Consider the following 23,426-nt stretch of genomic DNA (forward strand, 5'->3'; position numbering starts at 1 on the left):
AATTGCCATATAATAATCGGCCAGATACTCATGGCTTAAATACCATTACATTGTATATGCTGGGTGGTAAGGGATAAATATAAAATCTCTTAAAACCATTCTTAAAAGCATAACTGTATAAAAACTGAAATAAGTATAAATACGTAAATGCATACCTAAAATACTTTCTTAGGATAAAGACAATCATTGTTTCACAATCATAAAAAACATTTGTATGGAATTGTCACATCAATCCCTATTTGTCGGGAGATTGCTATCACTTTGATTACATGCCTATTGATTAATGGGAAGTAAAATTCCCTATAAATCTAATAGTATAAAAATATTTGCTAATGTTGAGGTGAGGACCAATACACTATGCATAATAATAAACTTCTCATTTAAAAATATAAATACTGTACTGGATTAAGAGTATGTAGACGTTGTAGATGTCTAGACCCTCAAATCCTACAAATAGATATAGAATGACGTATACTGCTTGGCCAAGCCAGTTATAAAGAATATTTTTAGATATTGAATTAAATCTCAGTTATCTAACTGAAGTTCAAAAAACAGCAGAACAGGTCTACTCCTAGACGACTGACGCTATACAAGTAAATGTTCAGTTATGGTAAACAGGTATAGAGATCCTTTGTGACGTTGAGGCCTCTCGGGGTTTTCGTGTCAAGTTGTAATATATAGCGTGTCTCAAGCTTGCGGAGTTTGGCCTCTCTGTTGCCCCCCCCCCGTCTACTAGCATTAACAGCATCAATTACAAAAAACTTGAGAAGGCGGTTATCACTGTGATGCATAGCCCTAAAATGTCTAGCGACGGGGTAGGTATTATCCTGGTTGGATATAGCCCGTAGATGCTGTAGTATCTGTTTATGAACAGCCAGTTTGGTACTACCGACATACCTTAGACAACATGGACATTCTAATATGTAAATTGCATACTCGGTTTTGCATGTGAGTAATTTTGTGATCTGGTGGTTTATATTACTAAAACCATCCTGATACGTCTTGGTATTAACTCCATGCGAACACGATTTACAGATTTTGCACTTGTAAAACCCTGTATTAGTTTGAAGCCACGTGGATTTTTCAATTACTTCAGGGTTAGTGTTGACTAAGTGGTCCCTCATTGACATAGCTTTACTGAACGTGAGGGAGATGCGTGCGGGTAGTAAGGGCCCTATAATAGGATCATTTAAAATAATAGGCCAATTGTGATTAATGATTTTAAGAATCTCTCTATGTTGTTTGTTGTAACCTGTGATGATCCTAAATTTGTTCTCCACTTTATGGGAGATGTCTGAAATGATAGGACCCTGAGTAGCCTGTTCATTGGATGCCATATTGGCATATGTGTTCAAGAGTTCCTCTCTTGTATGCTTCATAGACTTAGCTATGGCCTTCTCAACATTGTGGCCAGAGTAGCCCCTTTGAATGAATCTGGTCTTACTGGCTTGCTGTGCATTTTTAAGATCTACAGTGTTACTGCAGACTCTTCGGATTCGGAGCATCTCTCCGTAGGGAATACTAGCTATTAAATGTACTGGGTGTGCACTACCCGAGTGTAAAACAGTGTTTCCAGCTGTTTTTTTGCGATACAATTTAGTTTCAATCAGATTGTTCTCAATATAGACTTCAGTGTCCAAAAATGTAATAGATGTTTGGCTAATAGTAGCAGTAAAGGCTAAGTTTAGGTCATTGATGTTGATATTGGAAATAAATTCATTAGCTTGTTCTTCGCTTCCTTTATATATATATATATATATATATATATATATATATGCAGAAAAGAAGGAGAGAACTCTGGGTAGTTCCCAAGTTTATCTGGATGGCAGCTCGTGTACAGAGCACCCTCAACACCTGCGACACTCTAAATTTGCTCACCTCAAATGTCTGCTTTTCTATCAAAGTTTTTAAGCATAGGATTAGCACAATGCTATCCACGCCAAGATAGAAATGGAAAAAGTCTTTTGCCATTTGTACAGCAAAGTCTTTAAGTATAGGATTAGCACAGTGCTATCCACGCCGAGCTGTAAAATGACAAAAGCCATATATCACTCCAGGCACAGTATTATAGCTTTGGATTATATATATATATATATATATATATATATTACCTACTGCGGTCGCCAGTAGGTAGTTATAGTTAGGACCTATTATCCATAGGAAATCCGCAACATTCTATTTAGAATAACTTTGGCGCCGGTTGACGAATCTTCGTGAAATATTTAAAACTCGTGGCCCGCTCTGGTCCGCTCCTATCTGGAAAGTCTCGGGGTGATTCGTCAAGCGGGGGAGGAGAAAAAAGGGGGCTCCCAAAATGTGTTTTCCCCATGCAATTTTCCATAGGGACCTTTAGTTGCAGCTACAGCCCGAAATGCTGAACAGAATTACACCAAATTTGGCAGAAAGGTAGACCTTGGTTCAGGGTCATGCCTTTTGGTTAAATGGTGTAAATCCGTTCAGTAGTTCCCGAGAAAATCAAAAGTAAAATCACATATATATCTGGGCGGAGCCTAACCACACATCTCATCGAGAGATCTGATTGGCTGTCAAACACTTCATCCAAGATGTCTTGGCAGCCATCAAGGGACCAATATACATGATAGCACCTCATTAAAAAGCATAGTAGTTAATAGAAGGTTTTAAGACTTTAGCTACATTATAAATCATTTGTTGATGGTACCATACTCATTTAGGAATTGTGATATGTTTTAAGGTGATTTTAACATGTGAAAAAGCCTTCTGCTGGGATATCATGAATCATGTTTTAGAGAAAATTATTTTCTCATGCTTTTCCCACAGAGGTTTGGAAGGTGATCTAAAAGCTAAACTGAGAGCATATTTTCTGTAAATTCACATTATCTTTTTCAGTCATGTGAGAATGAGGTCTGACATTCTCAGTAAAACATGTACATCCAACAAGAGCAAGAGCAGAGACTGTCAGTTGATTCCTTTGTGTTCTACTGCAGCTTCCCAGAGTGTTCCAAAGAACAACTAGAATGCTAACAGTCCTACTTATGAGAAACGAATGGCACACCTGAAGCCATCCTGATTGGAATAAAGTGGTAACTCTTAAAACATTTAATTTAAAAAGGAACAAAATGAGGGGGTTCATTTTGCCATCGAAAGTATGATTAGTGCTGCAGAAAGAGAAATTAGGGCACATTTTGAGTGACTTCTCAAATCCTCTTCTGATTCATTAAACAATTCTGACATGCGGACTGAAACATGCACTTTCAATACCAGCAGCAGACTTCCCTGGTGAGCAGTAGCTCTACTACAGTGATCTAATGAGCAACTAGAGTGCTAACATTCTGAATTTATGGCAAATGTGTGACACATCTGAATGCCTTCTTGATGGAATCAAAGTAAAAAACTGAAAGTATTCCTACTGAGGAGACTGTCGTAAATGAGGAAATTAGGAAACTTCATAACAAATAAGTCTCCCAAGATGGCCACCAGAGACAAAAGAGCCCAAATGTAGCACAAATATCACCCAGATGTAGCCCAAGTATAGCCCAATGACTGAATGTCCCAGAGTGTTCTAACGAACAACTAGAGCACTAACAGTCTTACTTATGACAAAAGTATGGCACACCTGAAGCTATCTTGATTGGAATAAAGTAGCAACACTTAAAACATTTAATTTGCAAAGGAACAAATTTAGGGGGTTCATTTTGCCATAGAAATTATGAGTAGTGCTGCAGAAAGAAAAATGAGAACACATTTTGACTTCTCAAATCCTCTTCTATTTCATTAAAAAATTCTGACATGCAGACTGAAACATGCACTTTGAATACCAGCAGCAGACTTCCCTGATGAGCAGTAGCTTTACTACAGTGATTTAAAGAGCAACTAGAGTGCTACCATTCAGAATGTATGTGTGACACATCTGAATGCCTTCTTGATGGAACCAAAGTAAACAAGTATTGAAAACGCTATAGGTCTCGCCCTCGTTTAAGTTAAAGCAGTTCTGTTTGTAATTAGGTGGCTTTTTAGCTTTGCTTTTAATAGTGTTGTTCAAACTTTCATGTACATAACATGCATATGCATGCATATATGTATATGTATATGTATGCATGCATTTATATTTATATTTATGTAGATATGCAGATTATATATATGTTTATATATGTATTATATATATATTCCTCCGATATAGTTAGTTGTACTAACTACATCTCGTGCGCCCTCTATCCACTGCTGATGATGTCACATATTACATCATTCATGACATGGTCAGTGACATCACTGATGACATCTCAAATGACATCACTGATGACACCACTGATGACATCATCCAGTGACTGTGGTTTGGTTAGTTATTTAAATATGTATTATAAATATAGCAATTTGCATTGAAGAATGAGTGGATATATAAATATAAATATCTGGGTGGAGGATTTAGTAGCAGTTTGATTGACTGTTTACTTGACTAATTTATAGTGTCTCCCTAATATATTGGATAGTGACTAAACTGTGTGAATATCTGTATCACTTTGTCAGTTGTTGTGTAAACAGCTGCACTAGTTGGTTACTAGCTACGTGAAAGTCTATATTATTTAATCATTAGTTAACTGAGTATTTGTATGGGAGAGTGAATGTGTGTGTGGTTCGGTGGGGGGGGTGTGACTGCCCAAAGATGTGTGAATAGTTGATTCAGTAGGTATATGAAGTTAAAACTACATGTTATAACAGTTGCTTGGGTGAGTGAATATCTTTATGGGTGTGGCGATGAGCAAATATATGTCTCAATGGTACATGTCCAACAAACTAGAAAAATGAAAGCCAGTGTATGTGTCAGTTTTTGTATATAAATAGGTATACATAAGACTCAGTGATTGTATGAGTGACTGTATGGATAACTGTATAGTTGTAATAGTGATTTTATAACACACTAAGTATGAGCTATTATCCATATGAATAGATGAAGTGGTGTTTATATAAGTGTATAGCTAAGTAAAAGTAAGTATGATCCATTGTTTGCATAAGTGAGTCGGATGACTTCATAAGTGATTAGGATGTGTGCTGGTGTGTAATGTCAATATAGGTGTATAAGTATATTTGATAGTGTTCTATTGATCATTGACAGCATATATGAGTGAATCTATAGGCAAGTGATTAGATGTGTGTATAGATCTAGGAATCACTGAGTGAGTGTTTAGAAACTTGTATTGGTGTGTCAATGGTTTTAAATCTAGCACTCTGTATTTTACAGTGAGTGATGAAAGGTTATACTAGTGTATGATGAGGTGTATCTGATTGTCACGTGGATGATGTCATCAGTGATGTCATCAGTGATGTCATAAGAGATGTCATTTGAGATGTCATCAGTGATGTCACTGACCATGTCATGAATGATGTAATATGTGACATCATCAGCAGTGGATTGCGGGCGCGCGAGATGTAGTTAGTAAAAACCACACAATGGATTCCTATGGAAGGAAATAGAAGTTACTGGTAAGTATGTTTAGAATTACTTTTCAGGGTCAGTGCTGGTCTAAAAGATGCAGCATTGGGTTCTCTCTTGATAACAGGTTAGTAAATCGCAATTCATAGTTCGGCTGATTTTAGAGGAATATTTGTACGTTTCAAAAATGGACACTTAGAAACTTTTCTGGTGAAAGCCACACAATGGATTCCTATGGAAGGAAATACAAGTTACAGGTAAGTAAGCTTAGAATTACTTTTCAGGGTCAGTGCTGGGCTAAAAGATGCAGCACTGGGTTCTCTCCTGATAACAGGTGAGTAAATCGGAATTCGTAGTTCGGCTGATTTTAGAGGAATATTTGTACATTTCAAAATTGGACACACACGTTTCTGGTGAAAACCACACAATGGATTCCTATTGAAGGAAATACAAGTTACTGGTAAGTACACTTAGAATTAATTTTCAGGGTCAGAGCTGGGCTAAGAGATGCAGCACTGGGTTCTCTCCTGATAACAGGTGAGTAAATCGGAATTCGTAGTTCGGCTGATTTTAGAGGAAAATTTGTACGTTTCAAAAATGGACATTTAGAAACTTTTCTGCTGAAAACCACACAATGGATTCCTATGGAAGGAAATACAAGTTACTGGTAAGTATGCTTAGAATTACTTTTCAGGATCAGTGCTAGGCTAAAAGATGCAGCACTGTGTTCTCTCCTGATAACAGGTGAGTAAATCGGAATTCGTAGCTCGGTTGATTTTAGAGGAAAATTTGTATGTTTCCAAAATTGACACTTAGAAACTTTTCTGCTGAAGTTACTGGTAAGTACGCTTAGAATTAGTTTTCAGGATCAGTGCTGCTCTAAAAGATGCAGCACTGGGTTCTCTCCGGATAACAGGTGAGTAAATCAGAATTCATAGTTTGGCTGATTTTAGAGGAATATTTGTACAAGGGTGAAGGAAGGGGGCGGGGCCTGAGGTGACGTGTGCAAACACGCCCTGTGGCACGTTTTAAGTTGGAGAATTCATTCCTCCTCAATCTTGAGGGTCCCTGGGGGCCAACTAGCCCACCAGGTACCTCCAGTATGCGCCAGGGAGCTGCGTTGTAGAGAGGTGTTCAGAGGCCACACCCTTTTTACAACACTCTGCCATGCAGCACTGTGGTGCTTACTGGAGGTACCTGGTGGGCTAGGTGGCCCCTAGGGGACCTCTGAATTGTAGAGGAATTAATTCTCCAACTTAAAACGCGCCACAGGGCGTGTTTGCACACATATTACCTCAGGCACCGCCCCTACCTTCACCACTGTGCAAACGCGCCCTGTGGCGCGTTTTTAGTTAGGGAATTAAGTCCCTTTGAATCCTGAGGGTCCCTAGGGGCCAACTAGCCCACCAGGTACCTCCAGTAAGCGCCACAAGGCTGCGTTGCAGAGAGGTGTAAAAAGGGGTGTGGCCTGGAGCACCTCTCTGCAACGCAGCCCTGTGGCGCTTACTGGAGGTACCTGGTGGGCTAGTTGGCCCCCAGGCACCCCCAATATTGAAGGGGAATTAATTCCCGAATTTAAAACGCACCACAGGGCGCGTTTGCAGAGTGTGCTTGTGAGGGGGCAGAGCCTAGGGAGGATCGCGTCTTTTTTTTAATTTATTTTTTGAAAGGGGGGCTGTGTGGACCCCCTTCCTTTTACTTTTTTCTGGCCCTTGGGGACCACGTCCCCCAGGGCCTCACCCCCAAATCAAAATGTTTTTCAAAAATTACAGAAAGGGGGCTGTGTGGCCCCCCTCCTATGGCCATTTTCAGGCCCCAGGGACCCCACCCCCCAGGGCATAGCCAACTTTTAGAATATATTTATGGAGGGGGGCTGCGTAGCCCCCCTCCTCTGGCCACTTAAGGCCCCGGGGACCCCATCCCCCAGGGCCAGCCATTGATTTATTTGATTTATTTTTTATTTTTTCTTAATGGTGGAGGGTGGCCACGTGGCCCCCCTCCCAGGCCACTTATGGCGCCGGGGACCCTATCCCCCGGGGCCTGGCCTCTCGTTGGGGACCGTGGGGGGCCCCAATCCCCCCACGGTCCCAGCCGGCTTCCCGCCTCCTGCAGGAGCCGGCATTGCTTTTCCACATGGGAAGCAGCTAACATACTGCTCCCCATTTGGAAAAGCAATCTGCTTTGCTTCTTTGAAGCAAGAGCAGGTTTCCCTGCTCTCGCTTCAATGAAGCAAAGCAGCTTGCAATGACAGGGCGGGAGCCGGCCCTGAGGGGTGGCGGTCCCCAGGGCCTATACAAGGCTCCAGGAGGGGGGCCGCGTGTCCCCCTCCCATATTTTGAGGTTGCCCCGGGGGCTGGGGGGGCCTGAGAGACCCTCCACCCATTTTAAAGAAGACCCGGAAGGTGGTGGGCCTCGGGGCTGCGGGGGGGGATTGGGACCCCCACACTATTTTTTCATTATGCCGGGGGCAAATTAGCATATTTAGCGCAGGAGCCCGCGCTGAATTGTTTTTACTATCGTCGGGATGTGTGCATTCAGCGTGCATCCTCTTGATAAAAAAAATAATAATAATTTTTGGCATTGGGGGTCCTTGTGGGACCCCCTGAGCAGGCCTAGGGGGTCAGGGTGTTTCTACCCTTCCACCTTTTTGCGGTTTCTTGTGCCTTGGTTCTACCGAGGCACTAGATGGCTGCCAACACTTCCTGATTCAAAGTGTTGGCAGCCAATTAAAATTCAGCTTGTGATCGGGAGGGTGCGCTCAGTGTGCACTCAGGGTGCGCGGACTCTCCGAGGCCAAAGATATATATGTACTTTTAACTGTCATTTTCTTTGGAACTACTGAACGGATTTACACCATTTCAGCAAAAGGCACGTGTCTGAACTAAGGACTACCTCTTTACCAAATTTGGTGTAATTCCGTTCAGCAGTTCGGGCTGTAGTTATGGCTACAGGTCCTATGGGAAATTGAATGGGGAAAACGTGTTTTGGGACCCCCCTTTTTTCTTGGCCCCCGCTTGATGAATCACCGTGACACTTTCAGGACAGGAAAGGACCGTAGCTGGCCAAAAGTTTTGAAAATTTTGTGAAGATTTGTCAATCGGCGTCAAAGTTATTCCATATAGAATGTTGCGGTTTTCCTATGGAAAATAGGTCCTAACTTTATCTACCTACTGGCATCCGCCAGTAGGTAATAGATATTAGTCTGAAACACGTTAGGCCACATTGTTTTAACCCGGTATTTTAATGTAAATACATATCTCCAAAACCTTGAAGACATGGAGGTACGCCAAAATCCTGACTGATCGTTGGCTGGCATAGCAAGGGGCACACATTTGCACATTCAGCAGCACACATGCCTTAAAGCATAGTGTTTGTGCAGGAAGGCACTCCTTCCTGCACAAAAACTATGCAGACCACAACATAAACTCCCTTGCATTATAGCACAAGGGTTCCTGCATTGGTGCATGGCTTCACAAAGTGCGCCAGTGTATAGAGAGATCAGAACTGCACCATTTCTTTGAAGATATCATGTAGATTTCCTCTATCCAGATCAAGCAATGCAGTGCAGCAACTGTGATTTTCACACCGTGGGGTGTGAACTCTTAGTAAATTAGATTCAGTAGGGCTATACCTCCCACTAGTGCACTTACCTTTTCAATATTTTAGACCTTCTTATTCTGGTTATGATACTGTGTGATTTCGATTTTCCATACTACAATCCCTCTAACATCATATTCTGGTGTCTAAATTTATGGAATAACCAGGGCAGGCTCACTTTCTGCAGTGCAAATAGTGCCAGTCTACTTTTCATCTATTCCATCCAGCTAGTGTAGACACTTCTCATGCCTACTCATTTGCATTCATTTCCTTTCTGCCTCAAGATAATTTTTATTTTGGGCGTGTGAGGTTGCAACATTAGTTTTTGAAATGGCTACAGTGCCTGTACTAGAGTATTGCGCTTCAGGGACAATATGTGAGGGCAGAGCCCAATCTTCCTGCTGGGAAGGTGCTGGTTGCTTATTTTAGAAGGTAGCAGCCTACTGTGAAGTAAAAGCCCAGCTCCCAATAACAGCTTTGAGAAGCCATTGTAAAATATGCGTACACATCGATGTGCAGTTAAGAATAGTGGCCTGAATTTACAAAGCTTTTAAGTTCTGTTTGCATTACTTTTTTAACCCAACTGACCCAATTCTTGTTAAGGATTTACAAACCATTGCAAACTGAGATTTGCAATGATTTGCAACAAAATGTAACATAGCACAGTGCTCAGACTTACGTTACTTTGCATCAAGTAGGCATTCCATGGGTGGTGCTTGTGCAACCCTGTTCATCCACCCATGTATTTTGATGTCTTGTAGAATTGAATGTATGCCAAATTCTGAGCCTACCTGTAGCTGGTATAACGAGGGACACATATCCACACATTCTTCAGCACAAAACCTATGTACAAATACTATGTAGACCACAGTGTAGACTCCCTTACATTATAGTGCAGGGGTGCCCGCATTGATGCATGACTGCACAAAGTGCGCCAGTGCATGAAGAGATCAGGATTGCACCATTTCTTCGAAGATATGGTGCAGTTTAGCTCTCCGCAGTTCAAGTAACGTGGTGCACCAACTTTACTTGCTGCAATGCATTGTGTGAACTCTTAGTAGATCTGGATCAGTGTAACTATACCTTCCTCCATGCACTTACCTTCTCAACATTTTAGTCCTTGTTACTCTGGTTACGACACTGTGCAATCTCTTTGATATTCCAAACTACAATTCCTCTGGCCTTATTTTCTGGTATCTACATTTATGAAAGTGCCAGGGTAGGGTAACTTCTACAATATAAATAGTACCAGTCTACCTGTCATCTTTTCCATCCTGCTAGTGCAGACAGTTCTCATGCCTACACTTTTGCATTCATTTTACTCCTGCCCCAAGATAATAGTTCTTAAACGAGTTTTGAGAAGAAATTGTTAAATTATGCCTACATGTCGCCTGCTCCAGAACTCAAGAGCAAGTCCAACCAGCTGTTTGAGAAATCATAAAAAATCATCATCTACAATCCCACATCAGCACCTGGGTCCAAAGCATGAAGGTTACCTGTCACCTCCCGGAGAGTGGAAGTGCTTCATGCTTGACCCACAGCTTCCTGCAGGTATCACCTTCACTTCACCCGCTGCCTGGTACATTCCAAAAGGCAGCTAGAAATGTTTGTCCTAAAGGTAACTGGAAATGTTTGCCCTGAGTCTGACATTTTTGGCCACATCTTTCTATGTAAGGCAGATCTACAGGTCTTCATCTTCATGCTTGACACCTTAGTCTCTACACAAGGAAATATATTTTCTCCTGCTTAGTTCTTTCTGGTTTGCAAGCTGCAGAGATTGTACCCAGACGTGTTGACACTCCCAGGACTTGGATTTTATGACTGTGACTGGTGAGTTCAGAAACACAAGCCTCTGAATGTTTGTGTCATATTATGGGGCATTCGCACCAAAACCACCTATTGCCCATTTTGGGCACTGCCCTATTCCCTCGCCATCGGAGTCCCTTCATCTTTTCCTAGAGGAGGTTGCTTAAAGTCTGGAATTGATGACTGCCTCTTTCCAAGACAAGCAGATCCATAGATATTTACTTTCAAACCCTGGTCCATATCCCAAAAAGTGTATTGTCTCCAGCTTTGTCTTTGCTAGTTAGGGGGCCATGGGCTATGCCCACAGACCTGTCAACACTTGTAAAAATAGAAAATAATGACCCTAATGGTGCGTCAAGAGGCACAAACCTTTGAATTTATACACCATCTGAAGTGGGTATTCTGGTTTACTGACACCATAACAGTTATTACCTCTAATGAACTACCAGTGGGCATTGGCCATTCTTGAATTCCCAGTTTTGAGACAACTGATAGTGTTTGCTAAAGTCTGGGTGGGCATTTGCTTCTTTGGGTGTGGGTTCGCAGGCAGCTCTGACAATTTAATGGCAGATGCATGACCCACAAACATTGAAGCACCTGAAAAAAACTGTAAATCTCCCTTTGAAGTGCAGCATAGCTAACTTTTATTCTTTTATGTTTATCTTTTAATGAGACTGACATTTATTGATACTGTTTCTCAATCCGTTCTCAAACAGTGTTGCTCTATGTAGTGTTCTGAAGTCATGAACCTGGGCTTTGTGAAAGTCTTCCATTAAATATTTGCCACTGGCCCTCATATTAATTTTTATCATAGCCCTTAGAGCCTAAACAGGGGTTTGGGTCATATATCAAGCAAGGGAAAATCTAGACAGTTCTGATTTTCTTTACTAGTCATTATTTTATGTATACTTTCTTATTCCTCTGTGTATTAAAGTACTTAACAAAAAGTAATGATAGACAGTCGATTTCCCTAGGCAATATTTAAGTGCTCTATTGTATTCTGAGTGTCAATTTCTAAATCTGCGTCATCTCCTAGAGTATGCCATGAACTGTTCTCCTTCATTATCCTGAGAATAAAGTGCTAAAAGACAATACTTGGTTATCTAGTTTGGAATGGAATAAGTACAGTGACCCCAGAAAAACAGTGGTAAAAGCAGAGGCTGCAGTTGTTATAACTAAAGCCCAGTATTCTCTGGCTGCCTTGGGACCCCTGGAACTAGGTTACCACAAACTAAGGTGAATATCTACCACTGCCATGCTGGAGTAAAGTTATTTTTCTCCTCAGATGATGGGAGCAAGGGGGAAGCACTTAAGTGAATCACCTGTGAGGCAATGCACTTAGTACACCACTGATAAAATGCTGCAATTAGAAGTCGGTTTTCTTTCTCTCAAGGAGTAGCTTTGTTGTATCCCTAGTCATTGATGGACATACTCTCTGGAGAAGTTTCAACCCATTTCTCCCTTTGCCTTTCATGCCCCATACCTCCCTGTTAAAGAGCTGAGAGATTCTTTAAGGAGAATTGATAGGTTGTTGAATTTGTGATTATTGATTTTTGCTTGGTAAATAGGATAACTTTGTCACAGGTAGTCTTTGTGCTTTGTATATTTTTTTTAGGAGGTTGGAACTAAGCAGGGGAGTAGGTCAAAGGCATGACAACCCCAGTGGAAGGGAGTGATGGGACTTCCACTTGCAGTTTGCTGGCCATTAGAGTGTCTTTAGGGAAATGAGTACTGAGTAATGGCTACACCATAAAAGTGGCTGGTAGTCACGAATGCTCAGATCAACTTTGTAAAGATGCTTGTGGTTGACGGAGCCCAGTAGCTATGATGGTTTTTTAAAACTGATTATGGAGGTTTTAACAAGAACTATTGATGATGTTAATGACATTAACTCATTAGGCAACAAGTGGCAACCTTATTATACTTTTTATGATGCATAAAAATATGTGGATAATATTCCTATTAAAGTCTAGTTGTGGGATCACTAGTCAGTCATTCATTTGTGATAATAACCAGAGGCTGACTGGAAACAGAGCAGAGGGGAAATATGAGAGACACACACGTTCTTTCTCCATGGAAGTATTGAGGTCAAGACATGCCATCTTTAGACCCCCCTTCTTGAGTACATAGGATGCTCCAGGTGCGTTGCACTTCTGAAAACTATCCTTGCAACCAGAGGACACAGCTCAGATGACCCAACCTCATGCATGCTCTACAAGACACGTTGTGGAGAACCAGATTTGGATATTGGGACAGATAAGCCGCTCGTCACACAAGGCTGCTGGACACTGTGAAGCTGCTCATTCCCTTCGCCAGGGATTGCTGGGATTGCTGTGCTCTATGGACTAAGTATACGGGGAGGCTGCCGCCTAACATCGCTAGCCCGGGACTGCGAGGACCAGGGTGCTCGTTGTTCTTGTGATCGAGCACACCTGTGAACTCTTCCCGGCTCCTCCCCCTTTCTGAACATTTGCACAACATAAAAGCCCCGCCCCTACGCGCCAGCGGAACGCGCCCGGAGCGAAGACCGGGCTAAGACCGGGCTAAGACCGGGCTAAGACCGGGCTAAGGCCGGGCTAAGACCGGGCTAAGAGCGGGCCGTTTGAGGCCGTTCGAGGACAGGCGAGGCAGGGACAGGGGCCTACCCTCTTTCGCTTCTACTGTGATTGCATCAATGGCGACTGTGAGAGAAACTCGGAGCAAAACAACCCAGGCTGCTGCCAAGCCCACAGGTACATTGGACCTATATTTTGCAAAGGCTGGATCCCTGTTGATTGACGACATAACCACTTTAGAGAAGCGTATTTCCCTAGAAATAGACTGGATTAGAAGATCGTCTTTAGGCCCTCTTAAACACGCTATCTCCCCCCGCAACTGCCAGCATTGGCTGACAATGTCAAGGGGGGACCGCCTGGACTGCCGGTGTCTTCTACATCATTGAATCCGAGCACTACGATTTCATCTATCACAGACTGCGATATTTCTACTCCACTTGATTTTATTACACTATCCCTCCCACCTCCAAGGCTCTCTACTGCTCCCACAACTAGCAGTCTGGATATAGCCCCTGAGACAACCATGAAAACTAATGATATTCCCAGTGTAGATTCTACTCAAGGGAATCGCGAGGGAGCAATACCTAAGAAGAAGGGAAGGGCCCAAACTGCAGGAGGGCGCAGGCCAAAGATTCTGATGCCTGCCTCCAGGGGGAAAACAAACTCTCCATCAGTGGGTCGAAAGGGAGCGGCAGCACCCCTAACCAAAAGACCAGTGAGTCCAAAAATTGCTGCACGGGTGGAGGGCCCCTCACTTGCAGACATAAAATCTCTCTTGAGTGAGTTACTTACCCCATTAATAGGTCGCCTAGCTAAATTGGAATCATCTATAAATAATCTTCATCATGATATGGTTCAGCTAGGGGTAAATTCCAAATCAACTAAAACACCTATAAAGCCCACAGATATACCACTCTCTAGGGACAGTCCTGGTCTACAACAGCTCCCCCATCTACATTTGCCCAGATCGATTTCCTCTTCTTTAAAACCTGGACACACGATCCTTCCACAGAATACCATCCCCACTCCCCGTGATACACTGCTTCCCTCCCCTCCACAGGCGCAGGAATTCAATACCAGATTCAGACCAGTCAACTTACCGCCTGAGTCAGCCCCGTACACAGTTATCCTAACGGGTATCCCTGAATTAAAACCATCTATCAGTGAACCAGTGGTGGCTTTGAAAAACAAAGTCATCCACTGGCTCTCGAAAAACAGGCCCTTACCAGAGGGCACTAACAGTGAGGTCCTCATGGTTAGGAGACTCCCGTGGCTGGGTAATACCAAAAAAAACTATCCCGGGAGACTGTGTATTGATTAATTTCAGGGATCCCCGAACAGTTTCTCACATATGTAGTTGGCCATATCCAACTACGGGTACTCTTATTCAATCGCTCCCACTCTCCTTTTTCTACCCTCCCACAACAACAACTACACAAGCTGAGGACGGGTGGGATTTAGTACCCTGGAGAAATAGGTCAAGGGCTCCACAGGCGGATAGGGATCGCTGGCTGACAGGGTGCCCCAGACATGATCAAGTACCCACCCACAATCGTTTCTCTACTCTAGACATGGTGGATTGACCGTTTTCGTCTGTGGGTGGTGGCGCTTTGAACACAACTAAGAATAGACAACCAGTACCCCCTAAGGAGGAGGAACATTTTCCGTACACTAAAGTCACTGAAGAAGGCAACTCAGAGGTGGCTTCTCCACCCTGGAACACCCCTCCCGCGAGGGTCAAGCAGGGAATTGATTATGGCCTAGCCTCTCCCCGTGGGTCGGAGTCGGTTCTGGTTTCACCCCCCAGCACACCTTGCACGGCACCAATTTCCTCACCACTCAAAATTCTATCCTGGAACATTGCGGGCCTCTCTAACAAACTTGATAACCCATCCTGGTGTTCTTTTATCGAGCAGAAGGACATCTGTCTCTTACAAGAGACCTGGGCTTGAGAAAATATTGCTCATAAGGGCTTTGCAACCTTCTCTAAGCTTGCAGTGTGGGGTGGTAGGGGGCGCCCTTCAGGTGGCCTCACAATATGGGTGGCCACTGACTTAGGTTGTAGGGCGGATATATTACCTACTAATTCTCCAGACATCCTTGCTGTGCTGCTGGAGTGGCCAAACGCCGCTAGTCTGTTGTTAATTAATTTCTACTCACGCCCAACCAATATTTCCCAGGAGTCATCTACCATCACAGAGCTCGCTCTGGTTTTAAATGACATACCAGAGGGCACTGCCTATCTCGTAGGAGGGGACTTCAATTGCCATTACGAGCCCCTCCCTGGCTTCATGGAGGGTCTGGCCACGGAGGAGGATCTCTTTTGGCATATTCCTCCTACTCAGGCTCCGGCTCCCAAGACATCGTCCCCCTTGGCTCTGCAAATCAACTCCCTCTCGTTGAAATATGGCCTTCGAGCCTGCAATGGCAGGTCTAAATCTGATGGTATGGCAAGATGCACTTTTAATAGAATGGGCAGCGAATCCAGACTGGACTATGTTTTGGTTCCTGTGTGTTCATGGTCCTCTGTAACAGATTTTTGGGTTACATCCAGGAGTGATAGCGACCATAATGCCCTTGAACTAAATTATAGTCACCCCGGTTCCCAAGTTAGGGGAATTTGTAGGGGTGAATCTGAAGATTGCCGGGTACTTGAGTCCAATAGACGCAGAATAAAGTGGGAGCATATATCTTCCCATCCGGAAAAAATTTATAATTTATATGCTCAAGCACTGCCTCTATTGGAGAAACTTCAGGGGATAGCAGAGAAAGGTATTAGTGAGGCTACCTATTCTGACTTGGGGAAGTTGCATGCCGACTTCCTAATAATGGTTTCTGAATGTCTAACGAAACCAATAGCCAGGACTAATAGAAAATCTTTTGGTCCATCATGGTACAACGGCGCTTGCCGAAAGGCGAAAGCCGACCTCCTGGGTGCAATCAAGGAAGGTAGGTGTGCCATGGATATCAGGGCCAGACGAAGTGTCTATAAGTCTTTGACCTCAAACGCTAAAAGAGAATGGGAATATGATAAATGGATTAATCTCACTAATTTCCTGGCCCGTGCAGACTCGCGCAAATTTTGGCAATGTGTCAACACGGGCTCCGAGGAATTGACACCTGCCTCAGAACCTAATATCTCAGCCAAGGTATGGCAGGACCATTTTCAGTCTCTCTATAAACTGCCTGAGGATGTAGGGGAAAATTCTAACCATTCCCACTCCCCTCTTGAGACTGGTGAACCATTCACTTTCAAGGAGGTACGAGCCGTCCTGACTGGCCTTGCCACAGGTAAGGCACCTGGCTTGGATGGGCTTCCGGGTGACTTGTTCAAGCAGGAGCCAGACGTTTGGACCCCCTATCTTGCGACCCTCTATAACGCTATCTTAGCAGGTATGGCTATTCCGGGTACTTGGCTGGGGGCGGAGATCGTACCAATTTTTAAAAAGGGTTCCCCTCTGCTCCCAGCCAACTACAGACCCATTAGCCTAATAGACGTACCGCAGAAGATTTTTGGTAGGCTCATTTTAAATCGCCTCCAGGACTGGATCGAAGAAATGGCGATTATGAGCCCTTACCAAGCGGGTTTCCAGCGTGGCATCTCCACCACCGACCAAATCTTCCGTTTAAACCTTTTATATTGGAAGACGGTGCTGATTGAGGGCGGCAGTCTTTACACAGTCTTTGTAGACCTTCGTGCCGCCTTCGATTTGGTACCCAGAGATAAGTTATGGTCGGTGCTAACCAAGATGGGGGCCCCCGGGGATATTCTTTCAATTTTGAGAAGGTTGCACCAGGGGAACTATGCAAGAGTAAGATGTGGAAGGGATGGAACACTGTCTGATGCTTTCCCGGTCGACAGGGGGGTTAGGCAGGGCTGTGTTCTCGCCCCGACTCTCTTTTGTCTATTCGTTAACGGGGTCGTAGATCATCTTTGCACCCTGAAAGATATTGATGCTCCTAAGTTGGACGGCAGCAGGTTTCCCGCAATTATGTTTGCGTATGATACCCTGCTGCTCTCCAAATCCCCCATGGGACTTCAACGGGTCTTGAATGGCTTTGTAGGTTTCTGCGAGGAGCGTGGGTTGGAGATCAATGCTGCTAAAACTAAATTTATGATCTTCAGCCCACCCCCGACCACACGATCGTCGCCCAGTATTGGATCCTCTAGGCTGGAGAGGGTTTTTACCTTTGAATACCTGGGTATAGTTATCAATGAACGCATGACCTGGGAGCCACATAAACTAAGAGCGAATATGAAATTGACCCAGTCCGTGGGTGGCATTGCCAGGATGACAAAGGGCCTTACATACAGACCCCTAGGCCCACATATACAAATTTATAAGGTCCAGGCCCGGGGGGCTATTATTTATGGTGCAGAAATCTGGGGACATACGTCTGTGCAGAAGCTTCAGGTAACAGAGAACACTTTTCTCAGGCAGCTGACAGCTTTACCGGCCAGTACTCCTCTTCTGCCACTCAGATTAGACCTGGGCTTAAGACCGCTTTCAGAGGAGCTTGGCTTAAAACCCCTAATCCTATGGTGTAAAATATGGTCGTCCCCAGAACTCTCCAAATACAGAGCAGAGCTGCAAGAGATTCTCCGCCTCCGTAACAACATACAAATACCATGGTTAAGTTACATAAAGCTTACTTGTGAGACACTGGGTAGACCCGACTTGTGGTATGATCCAGAGGTTACATGCACCAGGAATTCCCGCAAACTTATCACAAAGGTATTTCGTGAACACCACCTACAAGGTGCTATCAGGACAGCGAGGGAAGGCTCGTGTACTGCCCATTTCTTGGTTTTTAAAGATTTTTACCACTTAGAGTCAACTTATAATGATATGGGTCCCACTCTCACAAGAAAGCTTTACATGCAATGGCGCTATAACACTCTCCCTCTGAGGGCATACACTGCCCTGTGGTCTCACTCAGCACACACGGCCCTCTGTCCCCTTTGCAAGCAGACACAAGAGACAGACTTACATGTTTTATTCTTCTGTCCGGTGTACAGCAGAGCAAGGAAGTATTGGCTCTGCCCATTACTTAGAAATATGGGTTTTAAACAACATCTCCCAGCCTTTAGAACACTTAAATCTGACATCTCGCCCCCAATTGCCTTTGCCGTTGCCAAGTTTCTAACGTCTATGTGGTTTACACGCTCACGTCTTCTTAAAACCATTCCAAGCAACGTTGATGGACTGAGTTAATATTTTTATCACAACTGTGTAATGTTTTAATACTGCTATGTTTTTATTGTACTATGTTGCTTTCTTTTATGGTCTTAACGACCGAAATAAAGATATTTGATGATGATGATGATAATAAAATGCCATGCTTCTTTATAATGTTGAAGTTGTTTTTTAAATTCTAATACTTATTACAGTAAAGCGTGATGTCACAATGTCTGCGGCCAGCAGACAGTGTGAAAGGCAATTCATGGAGTAAAATTAAAACTATTGTTTAAACAATAAAGATGATGACCAGATTTTTAGCTCTTCCTAATTACTTGAACATTTATTAGAATAAAAGAGAGAATTATGGCAGGATGTTAATCTATTGCTGGGTTATACTTTATTACACATAGGCAAATAACTATTTTCTTGTTACCACTCATTATAAGTTATAGCTATGTTGAAAATGGCGTACATGTAACTCTGAATAACATATTTTTGCAACAAATAGCTGTACACTGTGTGTTCATTTCACACTACAGATCCGTGGCGTTTGTCAATTGTAGCAGAAAGGGGAGCAGGCAGGAAGGCCACAAACGCACACATACATGTTCACTCACATCCATGCATCCACACATGAGGCACACACACCAATTCACAACAATCACTCCCAAATGATCATACATAAACACATGCACGAAGACACCAAACATTTTTTTAAATTTCACTTACCTGCTGCAGCTCTTGGGGAGAGAAGCCTCGAGGGTCCGAGGAGGGCAGGGACCTTGGTCCACCAATGAGAGGAGGCTGCAGTCCCTACTTCGTCACATTGTGGGAGGGTGTCAGTGAGAGTGCTGACCCCATCCCACTCTGTGATGCGGTGTCAGTGATATTCACTTGGTCATGGGCACTTCAGGGCTTAAAACTGAAGCACCCAGGTCCGAGGCTATCAACGGCACTCCCCCTCGTCACAAGGGGAGGCCCTCAAGGTGTTTTGCCAAGCCGAAGAAATCATGCCAATAGGAGCTGTGACATCTTCAGCTTGAGCAGCCTGAGCATTTAGTGCATGTCTAGCTCCTGGCTGACTAATCTGAACAGGAAGAGTGTCTGTCAGGCTGACCTTTGCTCACCCTGACAGACACTCTTCTTGTCAGGACAAAGTTCGAAGGGCTCGGTCCCTCACCTGTCAGGATGGGCCATGCGGTTGCTACAGATTCTACTTTTATTACATGTGGATGTCTATTGTACAACTTCTGGCTTACTACTTTTTAAGCCTGGCATCCTTGGCATGGTTTTCCCTGACTTGTTGCCTTCTGACTTACTGTTTTAGCTAACTTTATTTTAGCTGACTTTAGGAATCAAAGCCCTTTACTACTGCTAACCACTGCTAGAGCACATGTTCTCTTTACTTAATACAGTGTAACATTGGTGTATCCACGATTGGCATATTTGATTCCTTATAAGTCCCTGGTAAAGTGCACTACATGTGCCCAGCGGCTGTAAATCAAATGCAGCAGCAGTGATTGTGACACCCACTAAAGTAGCTCTTTAAACATGTCCCAGGCCTGCGACTGCAGAGCCTGGGTGTGCAGTTTTAAACTACCATTTTAATCTGGCAAGTTAACCTACTTAGCCTAAACCCTCCTTTTTATTACATATACATCACCCCAAAAGATAGGCCCTAGACAGCCCATGGGCAGGGTGCAGTAGATTTAAAAAGTAGGACTTTGAGGTTTACATGTCCTGGTAGTGAAATACTCTTAAATTAGCTTTTAACTACTCTAAGGCTTATCTCTGCCATAGGACAACATTGGGATTACCTTATTACATCTTGTAAGTGTATTTTCAATTGGGAAAAGATGGGACCGCCACATTTGGGGTCTCTGAAATCGCAATTTAGAAACACAAGTAATGGAGAAGTTGGTTTTTAAATTCTAATTCTGAAAATATCACTTTTAGAATGGAAGGAAGAGTAGGTGTGACTGAGTGGCAATCTGCATGCTGATGGCTGACGAGCTTGCACCCCTACTTAACTCCGACAGATAGCACCCCAGGAAGTCCACATGGTTCACCGCCGATCTCCAAGAATCCAGACGCACCTGCAGACGCCTCGAGAAGAACTGGAGAAACAGCAAAACGCCTGAAGATCGCACCACCTACAAGAACACCATGACAGAACACCACCAACGCATCAGATCCACCAAAAGGACCTTCATTCAAAACAAGATCCTCGCCAACTCCAGCAACTCAAGGGAATGTTTTAGCATCATCCAGGATTTCACCATGCCCCCCAGTAAAACTTTGGACATCACCCCTTCCCAGGACCTCTGCAACAAGTTTGGATCCTACTTCCATCTGAAAATGAAGGGTCTCTATGACAGTTTCAATGACAAGACGCCTGACCCCGAAACCGTATCCTCCTCCAGCAACGCCAGCCAGCCCACCATCTCCTCCTGGACCTCAGTCACCACCAAAGACACCACCTCAACCATGAAAGGTATCCATTCAGGAGCCCCCATGGACTCCTGTCCACCACACATCTTCCACAGAGCTACCACCGCCATAGCTCAAGAACTACGACACACAACCAACGCCACCTTCAAGACCAGCATCTATCCCGATGACTGGAAACACACAGAAGTCAGACCCCTGCTCGAGAAGCCCTCAGAAGATCCCACACACCTCAAGAACTACCGACCAATCTCCCTCCTCCCGTTTGCTGCCAAAGTCACTGAGAAGACCATCAATGCCCAGCTGACAAGATTCATCAAAGAAAACTCCATCCTCGACCCCTCCCAATCCAGATTCCGTAGCAACCACAGCACCGAGACCGCTCTACTCGCCGCCACAGACAACATCCGCACGCTACTCGACCAAGAACATACCTCGGCCCTGATCCTACTTGACCTCTCTGCAGCGTTCAACACCGTCTCCCACCGCACACTTACCGCCAGACTCCGCGATGCCAGAATACAGGGAACCACACTCGACTGAATCTGCTGCTTCCTCACTGGCAGAACCCAAAGAATCAGACTACGAACCTTTCTCTCCGAACTGACAGAAATCAACTGCAGCGTACCTCAAGGATTGTCACTCAGCCCCACACACTTCAACTTCTACATGGCCCCCCTCGCCACCATCGTCAGACAGCACGAACTCAGCATAGTATCCTACGCCGAGCTCAAACTCTCCCTCACCAAGGACCCCATCACCACAGGAAGGAATGAAAGACGTTGCATCCCGGATGAGCAGCAGCTGCCTGAAGCTCAACTCGGAGAAGACAGAGGTCCTCGTGCTCGGACCCACCCCCACTGCATGGGGCAACAACCGGTGGCCCACCGCCCTCGGCAGCCCTTCCACCCCCATGGACCACACCCGTAACCTTGGCATCATACTTGACTCCTCCCTCTCCATGACCCGACAGGTCAACGCCAATGCTGTTGCCTCCAGCTGCTTCAACACCCTCCGCATCCTCCGAAAGACGTTCAAATGGATCCCCCCCGAATCAAGGAAGTCTGTCACCCAGCAACTCATAACAAGCAGACTGGACTATGGAAACGCCCTCTACGCCGGGATCAACAAGTCCCTGCTCCGCAAACTCCAGATCATACAGAACACCACAGCCAGACTCGTCCTCGGCATCCCTCGACACGAGAGCATCACCCAACAACTACAGAACCGCCACTGGCTCCCCATAGAAAAGAGAATCACCTTAAAAAAACTCACCCATGCCTACAAATGCCTCCACAAAACCGGACCCAAATACCTCAATGAAAGAATCTCCTTCCATGCACCCAAGCGAAACCTCCAATCCGCCGACCTCACCCTTGCTTTCTCCGACATCGTGGCTAAGACCTGGAACAAACTCCCTATCGACATCAGACGCGCCCCCTCCCTGAACATCTTCAGGAAGACACTCAAGACCTGGCTCTTCGACTGAACGGAACTGCTTAACCCCGCCCCCCAGCGCCTTGAGACGCTGACAGGTAAGTAGTGCACTCACAATTCCCCTGATTGATTGTTTGATTGTTTGATTAATTGATGGTAATCTGAGCAGGATGGGAGGGAGAACACTTACAACAAAAAGGGCTGTGTCCTGTTCCCACACAAAGGGTTGCATACAGACCTGTAGTGAGTCTGGAGCCATGGCGGGAAAGGCGGGGTCTGTGCACTTCAAAGACATCTCTTTGAAGTCTCCCTACTTCAAAGGTCCAACTGGTCCTTTGACACCACCAAATCAGAACACTTCTGCAACTGAGGACATTCTACCAGGAGGAAGGACAGTTGTGCTGCCAAGAGAGAATTGCCACTTTGCTGAACTACTTTGTTGTGTTTGCCTGCTGCCTTCTTCTTGTCTGGGGGTGAGAAGGACTGGACCTACATCTCTACATCCCAGAACCAAAGTATCTCCAAGGCCTTTTAGGCTTGCCTCCTGTTTCTGAGGTCTAGGGCATATCAAAGACTTCACCCTGCAACCTGCAACCAGCATCTAGACTCTGCTGTGAGTCGTGCTCTGAAAAGTGGTGCCAATTCAGTCCTGAGCCCTTGGAATCAAGTTTTCTGTGCCGCAACCCGGAAAATCCATGCATCAAAAACATTGTGATGATCGGACCTGGTGCATTTCCCTCAACACCACTGCATCACTGCTGCTGCATGGACTGTGCCACTGCATCATCAACTGCACTATGCATCATCTTCTAATTCCGAAGCATCTTTGACCTTGTGTAGCTCATCGCCAACAAGTTGCTTCAGCCCAGTGGTTCAATAATGACGCATCACCTAGATTTTCATTGCATCTTAAATCTTGACACATCCTTGGCTTGTGCAGCTAGGAACTGACCCATCGCCCCATCCGCAAGATCGACCCAGATGCAGCACCTC

Source organism: Triturus cristatus, chromosome 5_2 (genome assembly GCF_964204655.1).
Source record: "Triturus cristatus chromosome 5_2, aTriCri1.1, whole genome shotgun sequence".
Lineage (NCBI taxonomy): Eukaryota > Metazoa > Chordata > Amphibia > Caudata > Salamandridae > Triturus > Triturus cristatus.